The following is a 21303-nucleotide window of genomic DNA, read 5'->3' as shown; positions in this document are numbered from 1 at the left end:
GCCCAAGTACAATATGAACAATTTCCTCTTTTGTACAATGAAGATCATAAAAAACTATGCTCATAAATTTGTGTGAGGAATAATGAGTTATATAGATATGGATATAAAGATACAGATATATTTAGATATAGATATAGTTTTGTTCAGTGTATAGTAAGTTGTAAGTGTTATATTAGTATTAACTGTCTTTTATTATTTTTCTACTTAATGTTCAAAATGATTCTGTGAGGGTACCTATTATTAGACCTATATTTAAAATGTGGGCATTGAGGGAATTCTCTTCCTTTCCGTTGAGGTCCAGTTGGTAAGACTTTGTGCTTTCACTGAAGGGGGCCCAAGTTCGATCCCTGGTAGTGGAACTAAGATCCCACATGCCATGCGGTGCAGCCAATATATAGGTAGGTAGATAGATAGATAATAGTTATATATATATTTTTAAATGTGGTCATTGAAACTCTAAGAGATTAAGCAGCTTATCAGAGTTCATGTGACTAATAAGCGATTAGGTCAACACAACACCATTTTACTCCAAAAGACTGGGAAGGCAAACATACTGATAGTGTCAGAATAGTTCCAGCAGCTCAATTAGATGACAATCCATGAAAGACTGCTAAAGGAATCTTCAGGTACTTCCTTAACTCTTGTGTTTGACAGTTCAATCCTGTCCACAAACACCTATGTCAGTGCCCCTATCAGGGGCAAAATGGCGGCCTGGGCCCATGGTGATCCCAATCTGGCATGGCAGTTCTTATGCTCTTAAAGTCTGCGCTGAGTTGAAATTAGTTCACTCTATGTGCCTTGTCCTCATTTCAAAGGCTTCTAAGGCCCCCATTTTCAGGTTACAAAAACAGTCCTAAAAACCAACTTCTACCAAATCACAAGTAATTGAGCAAATTATGCTTCCTAATCACCCATCTTTCTTTGCATCTCAGCCGTCAAACCCTTCTCCTGACATATTTCTGGGGCCCCCTGCCTTCCAGCCTCTTCTCTGGTGTCATTCTAATTGGCACTAATAGCTTCACTAAAACTCAGGCATCAAAAAGTTCCCACCAATCAGTTTATCCTTTGACCCTTAGCACTGGCTTCTCTGTCAAGTTCAGGCATTACTAATCCAACTACTGGTTAGTCTGGACAGCTTATTTTGTCTGCACCTTTTCTTCTTCCACTAAGAACTAAAATGACGACCAGCTGCATTCATTAAAGTGTCCCTTCCCCTCGCTGACCCACAAACCTGCCATGTGGGGCAACGTCTGTGACTCCTCATGGACTTTTGCTGGTTGTCTTCCCTAGAGTGACCTGCAGAGTGTAGGGGCATTCTCTGTGGTGCCCTCCCCCAAACTAGCCCTTTCTTCCTCACACCTGGGAGGTGAAAAGCCAGACTCCTTTGCTGAGCCCTCAATTTCATCACATTTTTTTCTGTCTCACCGTGAAAGATCAGATAGGTGACAAGAGCGAGGTCACAGAGAGTGCTGTCAGAAAGTGAAAGACAGGGTCTCTTGGAGGGGACAAGCCTTAACAAAGCTTTTTGCACTCTGCCTGCCCAAAGTAATCCTCCCAAAGCCATGCATAAACAAAACATCCTCTTTCCTGGAAGAAGAAATGCATCAGATACCCGAAAGATATTAGGACTATCCCACTCTCTTCCTTAGTCGACCTGCTCACATGTTGGGAAGTGTCCTCGTCTTCTCTCTTCAAACTCAGAGCAGATCCAGTTCTTTGCCAGAAGCACTGAGGTCTCTTCATTCATGTGCAATATCACTATAAGCCCTAACATCCCCTCTGAAAAACACTATGTGGTGGAAAGTGTGCAAAGATTATTTCATCCTAAGAATATCAACTCTTTATGGTAATCCTTTGGGATAAATTGTGTTTTAACATCTGACATATCAAAAATGAAACCATGCACCTCAGATTGGGATTTGAATCCACAGGCCAGGACTCCAACCCGGCCAGAACTCAGATTGGGACTTGAACCATGGTCTTTTAGTTGAGATTACATACCTCATCTCAGGACTAAATGAAGCTCAGGTTGTTGACGTCTCACAGAAAAATTCAGTGAGAGGCAAAGTGATAGGTAAGAAGTGGATTTATTTGGAGAGATACATATTCCATAGACAGAATGCAGTCCGTCTCAAAAGGTGAGAGCAGCCCCAAGGCATAGGGTTGTCTTGGAAAGTCAGAGCGACCAGGGGAGAAACACTCCACAGACAGAGTGTGGGACATCTCAGAAGGCCAGAGGCTCTGATGGCATGGTTAGTTTTTATAGGCTAGGTAATTTCACAGGCTAATGAGTGGGAGGATTATTATAACTATTTCAGGGAAGGGGCGGAGATTTCCAGGAATTGGGCCACTGCCACTTTTTGGCCTTTTATGGTTAGCCTCAAGACTATCATGGTACTGGTGGGTGTGTCATTTAGCATATGTTAATGCATTACAATGAGTGTATAATGAGGCTCAAGGTCCACTGGAAGTTGAATCTTCCACCATCTTGGACCTAGTTAGTTCAAGTTGGTTCATACTAGGTCCTGTCATGTGGCTATGTCATTCCTTTAAATGTTATGCCCTACCCCTTCCCTCCTGTTTCAAAAAGAGTCACTATTGTAAGGTTTACTGGCATCTCATAGACTAGAAAGACCATAAACTCAGGGTCTGAGTTGGAGCTCATATGGCAGCACTACTAACTTAGCCAACATAATCATGGAAGCAATATTTCTGCTCATCTTTTAAAAAGGAAAATGTTTAGCAGGATAAAATAGGAAAAGGTGTGGAAAATGTATTCAGGGAGAAGGAAGATCATGAGCAACAATAGGGAAATTCTTACAGATCCTCCCAGTTCACCCTACTTCACCCTTAGAAAGAAAGAATTTCCGGAAAGTAGAATATACTTGGACTTTAGAATCAGAAAGGATTGGATTCTTAACCTACTTTTACCACTAACTTGGACAAATTCCCAAACTGTTCTGGAGGGATTCTTTTCTCTGTCAGATGAGTACTGATATTTATGAGGTTTTATTTCATTTATTTCTCACAACAGCCCTAAAGGCAAATACTCTTATAATCATCCATGTATTACCCATTATATAATTGAATTATAGAGATGCTGAAAAATGTAGCTAGTGGTGGGATAAGATGTGCACCATTGAAGATAAACTCCAGCACTAAAATTCCTGCTGACCCCTTTCCTTACCTCCCAGTCTCTGAAGATGAATCATAAAAAGGGGGGTAAAATAAGTAGAGCTGCACCTGGTAATTAACATTTGCTTTTCAATATTTGCTTCTCCTCCTCCTTTGCCATATCGTCTGCTGTCTTTTTCAGTCCTACTATTGTCTGAAAGAGCCCTCCCTGCAAAATCTTTTATAAAAGGCTTTACTCTGAACTGCGGTTCAACTGACCTCTGGTAAGTTGACATTTGTTGTGGACTCAGTTGAAATAGTTCTGCTTAATAGATGGAAAGGAGATGTAGAGACCTTTATCTAGAGAGCTTGGTTAAGATTAAATCAAATAAGAATTAATCTGATTTGACTTCCCAAACATTTCTTGAGAATGAACAAAATTCAAGGCATGACTCCTAAAGGCAAGGAACTTACAGTCCAGTAGGAGGTGTGAGGCATATACAGGAAAATACACACACACACACACACACACACACACACACACACACACATACACACGCAGATGAAAAAGCTCACCTTGGAGAACAGAGAAATGATAGAAAAGAGGCTGAAGCAGGGAGACATATAAAGAGGTTTTTGCTATAAACCTGAAGATGAGGTGATGGTAATGAAGATGAAGTGGGGTAGAGTGATTTGAGAAATAATGAGAACTTAGAAGTCTGGGGAAAAGGAGCAAACAAAGGGAGAGTGAGAGAGGAATAATGGATGACACAGGTACTGGTTTAGGAAATTGGGTGATTTCACTAAAACAAGGCATAGATGGAACCATATTTCCAGCAGGGGTGGGGGAAGGGGTGGTATGGACAAAGATAATGAGCTCTACTTTGACATCTTAAGTGTGACACAAGCCTGGGCCCTCATGATGGGGAAGTCCAGCAGCAGTTAGACATCTTAGTCTGGAGATCAGAAAAGGAGTTAAGCTGAAGATGGGAATATGGGACCCTCTCAACAAATAGGAGGCTATTGGCTTGAGCCTCATAAACCCAGTTATCTGGCACTTTCCAGGAATTAGCTATTTGTTTTTGTGTACAGACTGGCTCCAAGGAATGATTAATATGAAGGGTTGTCAAACAAAGTGGTTTACAAAATGAAAATGTTTTAGGAAACCCAGCAGATGATCCCACTGATGACAGGGACAGTTATATAAGACTCCATGCTGGAGCACCATTGTGCCAAGTCTGCTTTTTTCTACTTAAGTGTGAATCCTCTCAGACCTTCCCAGCCAAGGAACATCATCTTGCTTCACATTTACCAAAGGCTTTTAGCAAATATGAAAGAAATTGCCAAATTGAGCTGTGAGAGCCTCGTTGAATTTGATAAATAGACTTTTGCTTTCCTTTTCTGCCAACTGTTCTTTTCCATAAAAGTCTTAGTTTATAAAATAGTAGAAATGGGACATTTAATAATCGGGGTGCTAATATCTGTGCTTACCATGTTCTAGGGACTTTGCTAAGCACTTGACATGAATTATCCAATTTAATCCTCACAAAAACTAAATGAGTTTGAAGTATAAGTTAGCTATTGCTACTGTAATGCTATGTAACAAATCATCTCAAAACGAAGTGGCTTAAAACCACAATCATTTATCATCCCAGATCAGTGGGTTGTCTGGGATGCCTCTGTTGTTCTGGTCTGAGCTTCTCTGGAAGCTCCCCTTCTTACTGAAGATCTGGGGTCACCTGGGTCACTTCCATTGCATACGTCTTCATCGTACAGTCCAGGCTGTATGGACAGTAAGAATAGGTTCCTAGGAAGAATGCTAGGCTTGGAACTGGTATACTCTCCCTTCTACCCACACGCTAGTGGCCAAAGCAAGTAACATGACCAGGATTCAACCCATAACAGCACAGAAGGGAAAGAGAAATAATTGGGGTCAATTGTTTAATCTACCACAATTGGCTACATTTATCATTTTCATTTTACAGAAATATAATTCTGTATAGAGAGATGTTAAGCTTAGTGCTTCATCCTCCTTTCATTTATTTATTTACTTGTTTTTTCTTTTATTAAAGAACTATAATAATGTTGCCAAACCCGCCAAGCCTGAAATTTATGACATCGTCCCTGTCTCAAAGAATCCCACAGTGTATGATGTAGGAGAGACAAACTTGGAGATGCATCATTACAGCAAAGGACAGCAGTTTGTACAATAGAAATCTTTATAAGGTGCTAGCAAAGGAGATGGATAACTCAATCTTCCTGTCAGAGCTGGGAGGATTCCATGGGTAGAGGAGATGACGGAGATGATGTCAGAACAGGGTCTTTGAGGAAGAAGAGTTATTTCATAAAAGAAGGGAGATGAGTAAGTTGTAAACAGAGTATGTGTCCAGAAAAATGAAAACCCAGAGGAATGACATTCTCGCTGGAGTATGGAGTTTGAGTTGCAGGAAGAAAAGTATAAGAAGGGGAGACATCCAGAAAAATCATAATGAATTGAAATCAGAATGAGGGTGTCAAATTTAGCATATGGGCATGCACAAGTGTGGGCATGCACACACACACATATACACAGAAACATGAATATACACACAGAGAGACACACATACACACATTATGCAATACTTATACAGAGACATGCATATATGCACATACACACATATATACACACAGACATATACACATAGACACACAAACACACAGACACACAGACACACACACACACACACACACACAGGCCAACACTCTCAGCATAGATATTTTTAGAAGGAAAAGGGGAAAAAAACAACATGGAAACAATTTCAGTCACTTTCTCTAATTGCTCACCTGATGGCCCTGTGGGATAGGATTTCAGCCAGGGTGTCACACACAGTGAAATTCACCCTGTAACCTTAGCCACTTCTCTCCCTTTCTCAGGGTTGTTTCTGGCTCCCACAGAAACCTCCCTTACCCTCATATCTGCATTTCCATTGGCACCTCAGTGGATCACTGCCCTGAAGTGGCTATATCATAGGGTCAGGCAGACTTAGGAGGCTGAAATATCACCTTGAGGTGCCCCATTAGTGTGCTGGGGTTCATCCCTGGTGGATCACAGATCTCAGCTTCCTGAGCTGCTGCACTGGACAGGAGGGAAATTAACAATATCTAGCCTTTCTGAGTGTATCTAATGTGCTAAGTGTGGTGCTAAGCACTTTATATACATCATCCTAAGTATATCTCACAGCCTTAGAAAATGGTCAGTAAAAAAAAGTGGTCAGAAAAAAATCCAAAACATAACAAAAAGTTTAAAATGCCAATTTTTTCTCAAGAAATAGCTACCGTTTATTAATTACCCAATTGTGTCTGATTCTAAAGCCCCCCAAAGTTTAATTAGACCAGACCCATTCCCAAGGGCACATTTGTCTTCAGCCTGAGTGTTTTAGTAAGCAGGCAGGCAAGTCTAGTAGAAACTAGAGGGTTGCAGAGAGCCTGACTTTGAATCCCAGCTCCATCATATATCTCCTGAGCAACAATGGGCATATCCTCTAACTTTTCTGAGCTTTAGTTTCCTGATACCCGAAGTAGAGATAATTAGAGCTATTCTTGAAATTACTGTGAAACCTAAATGAAGTGACATGTAGAAAATGGCATCTGATTCCAGCAGCACAACTTGATTTTGGATTTGTATACACTGTGATTTATTCACGGAGTTCTCCTTGAAAGAACTTAGATAGGAGCAGAACAGGGAAGAAGGTGGAGATATGCAAGAATGTGGGACATATGAAGTCTAACTTCAGCCTGAACCTCGGGGGAACTTTGGAAAGTAAATTGCACCACAGAGTCTGTCCTGCTTTAAGACAAGAGAGTGGGGCTTTTGTACCCCTGCCCCAGTCAGTGTCCATTGGATGGTGAGCAATAAGGGCTTAACATCCAGACTCCTTGGCTTAACATCCAAACTCTTCTGGGCAAAGTGGCTTCAATCACTGAAGGACAATGTCCCAGAGAAGGTTTCAGGTGTGAGCCATGGGCGGGAGAACCTACAGCATCTGAAAGATGAACACACTTACCAAACTGGCTAAAGGGATCCTGGGGTATCTGGTAGGGCACCAACAACATGTTACAGTCTACCGCTTGCATCCTCTGGATTTGTTTAATTCTCACATTAAGTTCATTTCATACTGCTGCATGGACTTGGAGAATTTGGTTGGCCACCATATCTGGTGGTCTGTTTCCCATGGTGAAATGTAGAGGAGAAAGAGAGTATAACATCATGGAGTCATGTGATATTGTGACCCTGAAGACCATTGTCTCTGGCTTCTGATAGTTGGCCTCAAAGCTTGAGTTTTCTCTTACCTCCTCTGTAACTTCTGTGACCTGTTTAAACAGATTTTATTTTCTCATCTACAGAATGAAGACTTTAATTGTAGTGAATTGAATAGTGGACCCCCCAAAATATGTATCTACCTGGAATTTGAGAATGTAACCTTATTTGGAATTAACATCCTTAAGATGTAATTAAGAATCTCTGGAGGAGATCATCCTGGATTACTGTGGTCCTAAATCCAATGATGACTATCCTTTAAGACAGAAAAAGAGAAGAGACAGAGACACAGAGGCCATGTGAAGACAGAGGCAGGAATTGGAGTGCAGCCACAAGCCAAGGAATGCCAAGGATTGCTGGCAGCCACCCAAAGCTAGGAGAGAGGCATGGAATGGCTTCTCCCTTTGAGACTGCAGAAAGAACCAACACTAATAATATCTTGATTTTGAACTTCTAGCTTCCACAATTGTGAAAGAATGCATTTTTGTTATTTTAAGCCACCCAGTTAGTGATAATTTGTATTGGGAAACCAATACAATAACATGTGAGAATGTTGTGAGAATTAAATGAGTTAACACAAGTAAAGTATATGGGACAGAGGCTGGAACAGAGTGGAAAGTTTTAAAGTGTTTGCTTTCATTGTAATCATTAGAATTGTATAAACACAAATGCACTCAGAGGTGGTTGATATTATTTATTGCTGATCGAGTAAGTATTGTACAACCAGAGTAAAAGTATCACTTTAGGAGCCCACACATAATCCCAACTAGAAGAATGGCACATATAGACTAGGATTTGGCAGGAATACTTCCAACTTTATTATCTCACAGTACATCACGCATAATGCTTTGCTCTCAGCAGCTGCTCAGTACATTTGGAGTCATTCAAATGGAATTCTAGATGTGCTCTGTTTAAATTCGACTCTCTGAATACAGATGCAAGGTTCTTGAGGGTCTGGGATGTCTCTATGGATATTACTTGACATAGAGTAGGTTTAAGTATTGTGACTTACCCTTTCCGAGAATGAAAGTCTGCATTTAGTGCATACACAATACAAGCAAAAATACATGTTAATAAGCCAAAATTTCCATGATTCCATATTTTACACATTTCATGATGGATTTTTCAAGATATGAAGAGGTGAAGTAGGAGAAATTTTTTTTTTAAGGTTCAAGGAAAGAAAAGGTTTCTCTAGGACACTGTACCTCCTTTTTTTAAATGCACCAAACAGTGGTGGCCTTACCCAATTTCCAAAGTGCTGGAGATTATTTAGGTAAACTCAGTTATTGGCAGTAATGAAGGTCGCAATTCAAAACACTCTTTTGGGTAAAGTAATTCAGAGTGAGAAGTGTTATGTTTGATTTCTTCTCACTGTGAAATCCAGATTTTGCACGGCTATAATATTCCCTTTTCAGGAAGGCTGGCAAGGCCAACATTTAAGTCTAGTTCAGCCATGCCTAATGCTATATCCTGTCATTTAATGCCCTCTCCCATTTCTTCTTTTACCCAACTTTATTCCCTTACACTTTGCCTTTTAAGATGAATTGAAGGATCATTCTTACCCTAGAATTTAGAGTCTCTTAATTCTATTTTTGGATGTGTCCAGAGGCACTAGAACATTTTTATTTTAATTTGTGTTTACCAAACCTGTATCATGCACTCCATTGGGCAGTGGGCTCCTCTGGGCTTTTTCCAGAAAATTAAAAACATAAATTAAGTATAAATGGCCAAAGCCACAGAACAAGCAAGCCTTCTAAGTGTCCACAGAGAGGAGTTCTATTACTACCAGTCACTTTAGAGAAGAGGGAAGTTACCTGTAATTCTTGTTCTCTTGAAGGTGTGTATTTTATAATAGGTCCCCATTCACCACCCTGCCTTCCCCAAGGAGTTCTTAGCTGTTTGATTTTTTTGGCTGCAGAAGAACTGGCAGTGAGGGGTTAGCACATTCTTACAACCCCTGGGGCAGATACATTGCAGTTCTAGCAAGAGTTTATACTCTTTTTAACTGTTTTTGGATTTTGATTTTGCCTCGAGCTGTATTTTAAAAGAAGTCCTTTCTGATGAGAATAACTTTGAACTTAGGGAAAAATGCTTCCACCCAAATGCCATGTCTTTATTAACAGAAATCTCCCCCCTTTAAAAATAATTACAATAAGATATGTAGAGGAAATGTGAACATTTTTCAAGACCCCGGGCTTCCTCAAGTTTCTTTTCTATTACCTTGAACTTGAACCATGCAGTCTAATATACATAAGGAAACATAGCCTCTCTCCCTTCCCAAGACTAAAAACTTATTGAAGCAGGAGTGCTAATTCATCTCAACCCACACAGCATCTCCTATTGATGAATAGTGGCCGCCTGTTGAGGAGGAGTTGAGGCCAGGTGCAGACTCAGCAGGAAGGAGTGTGGTGATTGATTAATGATGTCTGCCTAGGTGAAGGAGGAGGAAATGGCAGCACATGTGCCATGTACTTGCCATTTCTGGTAAGGACTGAATCTTATTCATCTTTGTATACCTGTGCCTAGCATGGTGCCTGGCACAGAGGTGTGCTCCATAAATATTCGTTGTACTGAATTGAACTAAACTTTCCACTGACTCCCTCTTTCTCTGAGTTAGAAGGAGCAGTGGTGGTAAGGACATTATCTATTGGTGGGAAGCAATGGTGGTGAGACATCCCTCCAAGAGTAGAGTTCTTATGGAGCCAACAGGTATAGGTACCCTATAATCTGTTCAAGTACTCTGCCACAGACCCAGTGTCCCTCTACCCTATGAGACTTTCATGACCATCAAATCTTTGCTGTTGCCCTATTACCTCCCCAAGGAATTAAATTATGGTCTCCACATGCCTAGCTTCCAGGTGCTGTCCTGCTGGGACACTTCCCTCCATATCCCAACATGCCTCTGCCATGTAACATTAACCACTGGCAACCAGGAGTTTTTTGCTTGTATGATCTCTCTGCTGGGTTAGACCCTGACACTCACAATCCCACCTCTGAACTTGAGACAGCCTTTGGACCCTGTGCTTAAAGCTAACTGCATGGTTGCACTGAAGAAGCACCCAATTTCTGAGCACCCAATTTCTGACAGTTTGTTCTCCTACCTCCTCCTGATCCCATTGCCCCTCATCATTACGCTTCCCTGACATTATTTCTGGTATCTGATAGTGACACAAGCTCTATCATATCTGATATAGCAGTGAAGTGAATTCTGCACTTGGAGTTGAGAAATCCTGGCTTAAGTTTATTTTTACCATTTTATTGAAAAATAAACATCACTGTATATGTTTAAGGTATACAGTATAATGTTTGATTATATATATAGTGAAAGATTACCACAATAAGTTGTTAACATTCATCAGCTCATATAGATACAATGAAAAGAAAACAAAATTTTTTCCTTGTGATGAGAAATGTTAGGATCTACTCTCTTAACAACTTTCCTATATGTCATACAGCAGTGTTAACTATAGTCATCATGTTGTACATTATGTCCCTAGTAACATAACTAGAAGTTTGTACCTTGCCACCTTTCTCCAAATCCCTCTTCCCCTACTCCCTGCTGATTTAAGGCTTATCTCCATTATTTAGTATCTGTGTGACTACAAGCAAGTTACTGACCTGCTCTGTGGCTTGTTTTCCTTTTCTATTAAATTGAAAATAAATGCAGATAACAACAGCACCGACCTCAAAGGGCTGCTGGAAGGATTAGTAACAATATATGTATTATATCTAGTATCTAATAGAAATTCAACAAAAAATAGTAATTATTGTTATCTCATCCTAGCATCTACATTGCATTAGAATTAAGGGAGTAGATGTACTCTCAAAAGGTATATAAAAGAACCTAGGGTCAGATATGAAGTTTATCATAACAAAAAAGTCAGAAACCCTTTGAGACCGTATTTATGAAGCAGCAATGATTCACCAAAAGACCATCTTATTCTCCAGCAGAAAATCGGTTGTGGACTATTTACTAATGTAGGAAATTAGAGTAATTAAGAGGATACTTGGAGAGCATTGCACAGTCTTAATTTATATCACTTTTTCTTCTTTCCATTACCTTACTCCTATTTGGAGCTCACAGGTGTTAATCAGTTTGCTCAAGATCAGATTCACCCTAAGTTAGGGACCTCAATCCTGTTCCCAGGTCTTCTACCCAGTCCTCACTCCATCTCACCAGATTGTCCCCTTACAAAAATGTCTGAAGGGAAGGTCTTAAACAGGGTCCCCACCAAGTTGGTTGGGAAAGCTTGGAAAGAGAGTTTGTTACCCATACAGAGGACTTTCTTTCCTGCTGCCTGAGATAGGAGAGTACTGGGTATAGGACTCCACAGACTTCCCTGCCACAAGCTCATCCCTTTCCACACAAAGCTCGTGGCCTTAGGCCCTCCTGAGAGGGCCCTGACAATTCAGGGATCTTGGTGTCATCATGTCATCAGGCCACAACCAGTCTCAGAGTGTCTGCCTCTGCAAAAACACACCTGAACAAGCATCAGGAGAAGAACATGTCTCCCTACCCTGGTGTGAAGTGTTTGCTGGAAGAAAAATAACAAATGCATCTGCCATGAGGAGGGAAGCTTCAACTGTACCTGTTAGAGCAACACTGGCCTTTTTCAAAGGCACCAAGAGCCCAACACTTGGGTTTTTCAGCAGCTCCTCAGAAATGTGTTTGAAGAGAGATGGCTTCTGAGAGGCAGAGTCTGAAAGCAAGTCTTCAGCCTTTCCATGAAGGAGAGATTACTTACCAGCCCTTTTCTACAAACTGATGACCCTGTCTTCCCTCTATGAGTTGCCACACAGAGAGTATGATCTTTGCCTTGCTTCTTGTGATCAAAGTACATAGATGTGTCGGTTGTCATGTAACAAAAACCCACTCAAAATAGCTTCATTTCATGGGGGTTTGGAGATTGTTGGGATTATTGAAAAATAGCAGCAATGTCTTATGGAAAATAAGGGCAGAGAATGTAACTGGGCCTCATAAGCTGCTGAGGTCAATAAAAGGGACATTTTCAGGATCAAGACCCCTAATCTCTCCATCACCCTCATTCTGCCACCATATAGTTTGTTGTTGTCAGTTTAATTTTTGTTTTTTTTTTTACTCTCTGCTTCTTGAGCTATTCATTTGTTTTGTATATGGCTTACATGTAACTATGAAGCAGGCACCCTAGCCTACACGTCCTACCAGTTAAGATATTCCATTGAGTTTGGCTACAGCCATTGTGACCCATGCAACATTTCTGGATGAAAGAAACTGATGTACCCAATGTTATTTCCCTTGAATAAGTGTCCTCATCTGTAGAAAAAGGGAGTAAAAAAATGCAAATATGGCTACAGTAATCAACCGTGTGAATGATAGGTAGACTGTTGTCAGAGCAGGGTCACGGGCCGGTAGACATCCTAAAGATGTTCATGCAGATCATCATATAACTTCTGAGCAGAAAGGGGCTTTAGGAACATATCAGCCACCAATAACATCTCAAAACCTCACAGTGACCTTGAAAAGTGAGTGCCTCTTCCTCATAGGATGAGAAAAATAAGCCTCAAAGAGGTTAACTTGCTCAAGGTTACACTTTGTGGAGAAAGAAACACAGAAATCAAACCCCACCTCCTTTCTCTCAGGACTCCTCACAGAGAATCAGCTATCTGGATGGGGTTACCAGTGACCAAGCTCTAGCCCTGAATCTGCAAGTCTAGAATTCTAATTTACCAACACATGGAGAATAGATCCATCCTCTGGGTAGGAACACACTTATGAGCTCACAGGGATTTATGAAACACAGGATGCCTCTCTGCTCATCTACAAGGAGATGTTCCACCATAATTCATTCCAGAATTCCCAAGTAACCTGGATGCATATTACCTCCTAACAAGAAGTCGTCCATAGGAGAACAGATTGTCAAATACATAGAATCAAAATAGGGGTATTTCTCATATAATTCAAATATCTCAGTTTATATGGTAGTAGTACCCTGATGTGACCATCTGTATAATTAGGGTGGACCTATTCCTAGGTCCTGGTAGGTTGTATTTTGGGCCTGAGTATCCTCTATTCAGTGTACCTTTTGGAAAGGCATCCTCAGTGCCTGTCTCTATGACTCTTCTTTTCCTTAGCTTCTGTACACAAGCCCCTTTCTGATTGGTGTATCTTTTTTTTTTTTGGCTACGTCCCTTTAATTATTCCTTGTACCCAGCTGGAATCTAATATATCTTCTCAAAACAATTTTTCATATCTCTCCTCTGACCCATTTGTCTATCCATTTTACAACTTAACTGTCTATAAGAGGGAAGTCCAGATATTGGGGTGTGCTTCAGTCTTGCTGCTTGTACCTAGCACCAATGCCCAGATCTGCATATTTAAAATGCAACTGAAAATTAAAGCCATTACAGAAGCTTTCCAAATGGACAAATATTTGCTTCAATTATTCTATTTACAATTCCAAAAATATTTCTTCTGTTGAAGTCTGTGTACAAGAAGTGGCTCCAAAACCATTTTTAAGGGAGTTTTGACATCAATGAAACGTTATGCTGGCAGGGCAAGTGAAGTGCTTGATTAATAAAGAGTCTCACTGTTTTCAAACACATATTCCAAGCAGCCTCATTTGAAGAAAACCACAAACGGAGAATGCTTTGCTGCTCACAGTCACAAGGGGGTTGTGTATTTCATTCCCGCTTACACAGTCCGCTTACTTTGGAGCTTGGGTAGGAAAGAAACATGACCAGCAGAAATAAGGCTACATTCAGTGACCCTACCCTTCCACCCATTGGCCTGATGGGAGAACATTTTTACCCCTCTTTGCTACTGTTTTCTAGTTTTTAACCTTTTAATACTTAATAATTCTCTAAAAGACCATCTTGAGAGAAGAGAGGGGGCTACCTTAGAACCTTATTGTGCTAACAATTGGGGATTCTGAAATTCTTAATTTCAGAACTTCCAGGCAGTGGTGCTGGCATGCTATACAGAAACATAATTGAGCATGTTCATGTTAATTACTTTGAAGTACTTTCCTCTTTTCCAGGGCTTTACAAAAATACAGCAACTTAAATTGGGTCATTATTTCATATGTCTAATATTCTACTCAGGTACTTAAGGCAGCCATGGAAATGGAGTCTGAAGAATTAATTAAAAATGGGTTCCTCTACTTCCTAATATAGGGAAAAAAAACATTAAGTAAAAAATAAAAAGCTCAACTGAAAGAATATATCAGCAATGTAATTACCAAAAGAGGGACACCAAATGTCATCTTTAAATCCCCATTTCATTCTACTAATATATTTTGGGTGCCAGCATTGTTAGCACAGTTGGTAAATAAATGGTGCCATTTATTATCCAATGCATTTCATTTGATTCTCTCAGCAATCATCATGCCTATGAGGCACGAAGAAGTTAAGTCACTTATCTGAAGTCACATATCTAGTTAATGGAGAGCAGACCTATGGACACAGATCTAAATCTTCCCACCAATGCCCCTATAGTTCACCATGCTTCCCAGGAACAAGATATAAATTTGGAGATAAATAGCCCACAAATCTGGCTACTACACTTATTTTTGCCTACATTTAAATTTATTCTTACTAAAATATTTACAAGTATAATTTGTACTCTTAAAGAGCAAAAGTAAATGTATGTGTATGTGCATTTCTATTTAGCTTTTGCTTTTGTATTCTCCTCTATTAGAGGATGATGCAAAGGACAGAGAAAGTAAAACAAATTCTATTAATGAATTTGTGCAACTACACAGTTCACCTACTGTCTAACTGATGTGGTGTTATAAATCCCCAAATGGATAAGACAGCCTAGTTAAAGACTCACAAGCAAGAGAGGAAAAGAAGAACCAAGGTCATTTAGTTCACTTTTCCATGACATTACCTCAGTTCAAGATTTTATCACCTTGTATTGGGTGATGACAATAAAATCTACTGTTTCCTTACCTTTATTCTATGCCATTCTAATTAAGCAGCTTATTCAGGTTATTTATATTTGCATGATATATCATTTTTCTATTGCTCTATAACAAAACCACCTCTAAACTTAATGGCTTGAAAGAACAGCCATTTTATTTATATATAATTCTGAGTCAGGAATTCAAGCAGAACTCAGCAAGAAGACTCATCTCTGTTCCATGTTGACTGGGGCTTTAGCTGGGATGATTCAAATGGCTTGTGACTGCCTGGGAAATCTGGGTCTCTCTTGAGGTGTCATTTGAAGTAACTTGACTGGGACTGGAAGATCCAAGACAGCTGTCTTTACATCTGTAGTTTTCATGCTAGGTGTTGGAAGAGATGCCTTGATTCCCCTCCTCCTAGTCTTTCTTTCTCCCATGGCTTCTTTCTGCAACAGGATAGCCTGGACCACTGTGGTTCTCCCTCCATGCAAAGCTGAAAAATATAAGTCCTCTTAAGACCTGTGCTTAGAAGTCCCAGAACTTCATTTCCACCACCTTATATGGATTAGAGCAAATCCCAAGGGCAGATAGATTCAAGTGGTGGGGATGTAGACTCTACCTTTTCATCAGAGGAAAAGCATGCATATAAAGGAATGGAAGGAATTACTGGTGGTCATCTTTTTAGCCAACCTATAACGCAGCATATTAGTCTATTCAAATATTTCCAATGGTTCTTTATTGCTTGAATAATAAAACCTTTGCCAGGCATTCAAGAAATTCTGCAATAGGGCTTAACTTTCTAGTCATAAATTACTCATGAATTACTTTATTCCAGTCAAATTCTCAACTAATCAATTTACAGAATTTCCCGACTGCTTTATCTATTCTGTTCATTCTCTCATCCCATTTATATATGAATCTCTCTCTCTCTTTTTATCTCTTATCTATCTATCTATCTATCTAACTAACTATCTATCATTTATGTATCTATCAATCTCTCCATCTATTAGGTCTGCTCATCTCTTTGGGGAGGCTCTCTCTCCTACTCTTTATTCTTGGAGTTAATCATTCTCCACTTCAGTGTTGTATCTGTGAACCAGACCTGGCCAATCAGAGTATACCTATCTCCCTGGCCACAGTATTGATTCAAGGATGATAACATTACTAAAGCAGAACCAATCAAAATCTTCCCTGAGAATTTTGCACAACAATTTGGAAAAGGGATGATTGTAACCTCTAAGATTACACAGAAAGAACCAAGAAAGTCTAGAACTTACAGAGTCATCTTTAATGCCACAAAGGTATAGCCTACCTGAGAAGGGAGTCAACACAATGGAAAGCAGGGACAAGAGATGAAGAAAAAGGAAAAGCATTTTTCCTCAGGTAGTCTTAACCCTTGAACAACTTTCAGTTACATGAGCCAATCCATCTCCTTTGACTACTTTAGTAAGCTTGTATTTTTTTTTTAATCAGAAGAATCCTAACACCATTTCTCTATGTCCATCTCTCTATCTCACAGAACCACAGGACATTGAAATATTTTTCCAGAACCATCTCAGCATCCAGTATCTTGGTTCTTGATCACCTGCCAGTCTTCCCATCACATCCAGTCAGTTCTGTTTTCCTGGCCTCTGATCTCCTTTATCTCATTTAATACTGATATTCACCTCCCCATTTCTTGACTCTATTCTTTGTGTTTCTCTTTGACTGTAATGTTGACTCTTTGGCAGCTTTTCTAATTCCAAACAACCTATCAGGTCTAGTGCATCAGCCCAAAATACTGGAGTCTTCTAACTTAACCCAATTACCCTCCTCTATCTGCCTTTTCATCCTTGATTTTCCCACTCTTAGCCAAACTCTACAAATTTGATACCTCTTTACAAATTTTATAAATTTTCAATTCTCTTCTCAAATCCTCTTCTTATTTTATGTCTCAGTAACTCTATTCTAACATTTTTTGTACACCTTAATACAATGCATGCCTTTCCTAAGAAAAATATAAATTATCAAAACTTACACAAGAAGATTTAGAAAGTCTAAAGTGCCCAATAACCATGAAATAAGAGCCAGAAGCATAAAACAAATTACTTTCCAAAAGGCTCTGATTCCACATAGTTTTATGTCCCCTGGTTCTTAAGTTAAAGTTACAGCTTATTTGTACAACATTTAAACTGGTTCAGAGACTACAAAGAGGAGCACCACTAAATTTATTCAGCTAAACCAGAATAAGAATGATATGAAAACATAACAAAGCGAGGCTATAATTAAAAAGGAAAATAATGGAAGTATAGATACTGTCACCTATGAGTGTGATGCAAAATCCTTTATAAAATTCCAGCAAATTTAGCCCACAGTGTGGTAAAAGAATATTACAACAATGTCAGGTATTTATTTGGCAATATGTCATGACCATTCCAGAGAACAACTTTTAGTAAACTAGGAATAAAAAGATGCTTCCTTAATGTTGATATAATTTATCCCAACCAATAGAGGCATTTCTCTTAAAATCAAACAAGAGACAAGCCACAATATGCCATTACTATGTGTATTAGCTTTTGATAATCTATACAAGAGAACTTAAGTGGTTTTCACATATTTTGACTCTAAACTCTGAGCCTTTTATATGATTTTCAGCCCTCAGACCTGCACATCCTTGGTTTTCAACTAGTCAGCATCCTTCCCTCCTTCTAATAGCAACACTTCAAGTATTATCTGGGAAATTATCTCTTACCTATTAAATGCAATCTTGATGGGCCTATCAATCAAGACATTCTGCCCTCTTCCTAGCCAGGAGATGGGCTTGCAACCACCCAACTGAACTTCATATATCTCTCTCTCTTTCTCTCTCCCCTGCTCCCCCAAATTCTGTGGAATTTGGATCTTTAATGGAATGACCAAGTTTACTAAATGGTTCAAACTGACTCACCCTGAAGGGCGTGGTCTCAGTAGACTGTGCTTTAATTCTTAGAGTTTTCTCATTTCTGTCCTTTCTAAGGTCTTATTTTACTGTGTCTTTTCAGTCTATGAGTCATCTTCAAATTCTTCAAATGCTTTAAATAAATATCTTTTTAAAAAACATTTTGCTAAAGTGAGCTGGTTCCTGCCTTGTCACTTGCAAAGAACCTTAGCTGGTACATCTGTACTTCCAATTAACTAAAGCTAGAACTCTGGACTCCTGTTCCTTTCCTTAACCCACATAATCAGTCAGTTGTCATATCCTGTGGGGTTTACTTGTACTGTATTCTTGGTCTTCATTTCCTTACCTCTCTCCTTTCTGCTACTGCCTTATTTCAAGTCATCATCACCTCCCTCATGAACTATTACAGTGAGATTCTAAACTGTTACCTTACCTGTAGTCTCTTCCCATCTAATCCATTACACCAACAGTTATCACATTACTATTGTACTAAGAATATCCTTGATGATGCGACTATTCTGTCCCATATCCTTAATGATTCCACATTTCAAACACAATGAAGTCCAAAATCCAAAAGGCAACCTGACAATGCCAAACCCACACATCTAATCTCAACTCTCCCTTCTTTCCTTTCTGACATGTTACTCAAGTCAAATGAAATTGTTTGTTGTTCTCTTCAACATAATATGCATTATTGCCCTTCAACCTAGCCAAAATGTCTTTTTCTCTTCCCATATCTTACAATTGTTATACAACCAAATCTTATTTATATTTAGAGACCAACCGTGATCACCACTTTCTTCTTAAAGCCTCACAGAGAACTGAAAATCTCATCTGTTACTTCTGCATACCCCAGCACTTCACCTCTACCTAACTTGGCATACTTGGCACTTTCTACCTATGTTTTATTTAAATATGAACATATTTTACCTTTCCTTCTAGACATAAGCAAGCCATGTGTCCTGTTTTTCAGGACAACTAGGATAGGAAAAGTGGATGGTTAAGTAGGAATGGAAAGCTAGAGCCAGACCAAGATATTTCCTAAACTCAGACCATTAAACTTGGGAAGATAGATAGGGTGTGGCCACTGAGAATATTTCTGAGAAGCCCCTGTATGTATGAAGACTTCTTTGAGCTTATAACTCCATCTGTGAATTGTGTGGTCACAGCCCAATGACCAATGTGGTCAGCTGAAAACATGCCCATGGCCACACATGTATAACGGACTGCCAAGAATGAATGATAGCAGCCCCACTGTTAAAAGAAACTAAATACAAAATGCTCATCATTCTTTAGACTTACACCTCTAAGCCTTCTTTGTTTACTTAGTGAATGACATATCTCAAAGCTCCAGAATGCCCTAATACCAATGATCATAAAGGAGAGTAGATTAGGCACAGGAGACCTCAGGCTTTAGAATCAAACAAGTACCGATGTCACTACTGGCCCAGTATGTACTTGTTATGACTTACCAATCTTTTTATTTAACCATGAAATGGGTATAAAAATACTAACCAAGATATGCCATTCTGAGGATCAAATGAGATCATGCATGTCTGATATCTACCACAGCGCTTAGCAATTTTATGTGTTCATGTCGATAGTTGTCTTACTACTATATATGTATTTATCTCGACTTAAAAAAAGAATACTGTGAAGTGAACACTTACAAAGCTGTATCCATTAGAGATGGGTACCATTGTAAAATATACTAAATAGTTGTCCCAAAGTCTTAATATCTGGAACCTTTAAATGTTACCTTATATGGAAAAAGCACCTTTGCAGATGCGATTAATTAAGGATTTTTGAGATGGAGAGATTATCCTAAATTATCTGGGTAGGCTCTAAATGTGATCACAAATGTCTTTAGAAGAGGGAAACAGAGAGAGGTGACACACAGAAGAGGAAAAGACAATGTGATCATAAAAGCAGAAATTGAAGAGATGGAGCCACAAGCCAACGAATGGAGCCACGAGGGGTTAAAAGAGACAAAGAACACATTCTCCCCTAGTGCATGTGGAGGGAATTCCACTCCACTGGAACCATGATCTGGGCTCAGTGATATGGATTTCATACTTCTGACCTCTCGAACTGTGAGAATATACATTTCTATTGTTTTAAGCCATCAAGTTTGTGGTAATTTTTTACAGCAGCCACAAAAAAAAAAAAAAAAGACTAATACAGATGTCGACAAAAAAGTGGGGCATTACTGTAACAAATACCTAAAAATGTGGAATTGGCTTTGGAACTGGAAATGGGTAGATGCAGTAAGAAGCCTGAGATGTATGACAGAAAAAACCTAGGACCTAGGGTGCATAAACATACTATTGGTAGAAATATGAAAAGTAAAAGCACTGATAATAAGACAATGAGAAATATGGTATTGCAAACTGGACAAATGCACTTGTTACATGGAACAAAAAACTCCATAACATTATGTTCTACTGCTATGTGAAAAGCAAAACTTGTAAATAATGAACAGAAGAATTTGGATATTCAGCTGAGGAGATTTCCAAGCAACATATTGAAGGTGTTGCCTGGTTTCTTCCTGCTGCTTATTGTGAAATGCAAGAGAAAAAATGATAATTTGAGGGAAAAACTGATAAGCCAAAAAAAAAAGGAGAGAGAGAGAGACCAGGATTTGAAAATTTGTGACATTCTTAGCCTATTCATATTACAAAAGATGTCAGAAAAGCATACTCTGAAGAGAAAGACAGCTTGCAGCAGGATAGTACACTGAAGATAAAAGCTATAAGGAAGCAGAGGAATGTCATAAAAAAAAGCACTGAGACTAAAGGATTAAATCGAGGATTTAACTCTGGACAATTTTTTTTTTAAGTTAGAAGATGTATGAGAATTAATAAATTTGTCAGTGGTAAGGACAGCAAAGTGAATTATTACACATTTGTTGATCTGTGTTTTCTTTGTGAAATGAGGGGAAAGGGGTATGGGGAACATTATCTATTAAAAGCAAAAAGATAGGTGGCTGAATAGAAAACTCCAGAAATGAGGTCAAAGTTAATTAGCTTTATTGAAATAATGGTAATCATGAAGATGACACAGATAAAAAGACCAATAAATACCAATAACTG

Source organism: Lagenorhynchus albirostris, chromosome 4 (assembly GCF_949774975.1).
Source record: "Lagenorhynchus albirostris chromosome 4, mLagAlb1.1, whole genome shotgun sequence".
NCBI classification, from domain to species: domain Eukaryota; kingdom Metazoa; phylum Chordata; class Mammalia; order Artiodactyla; family Delphinidae; genus Lagenorhynchus; species Lagenorhynchus albirostris.
Note: the sequence above shows the minus strand (reverse complement) of the source record.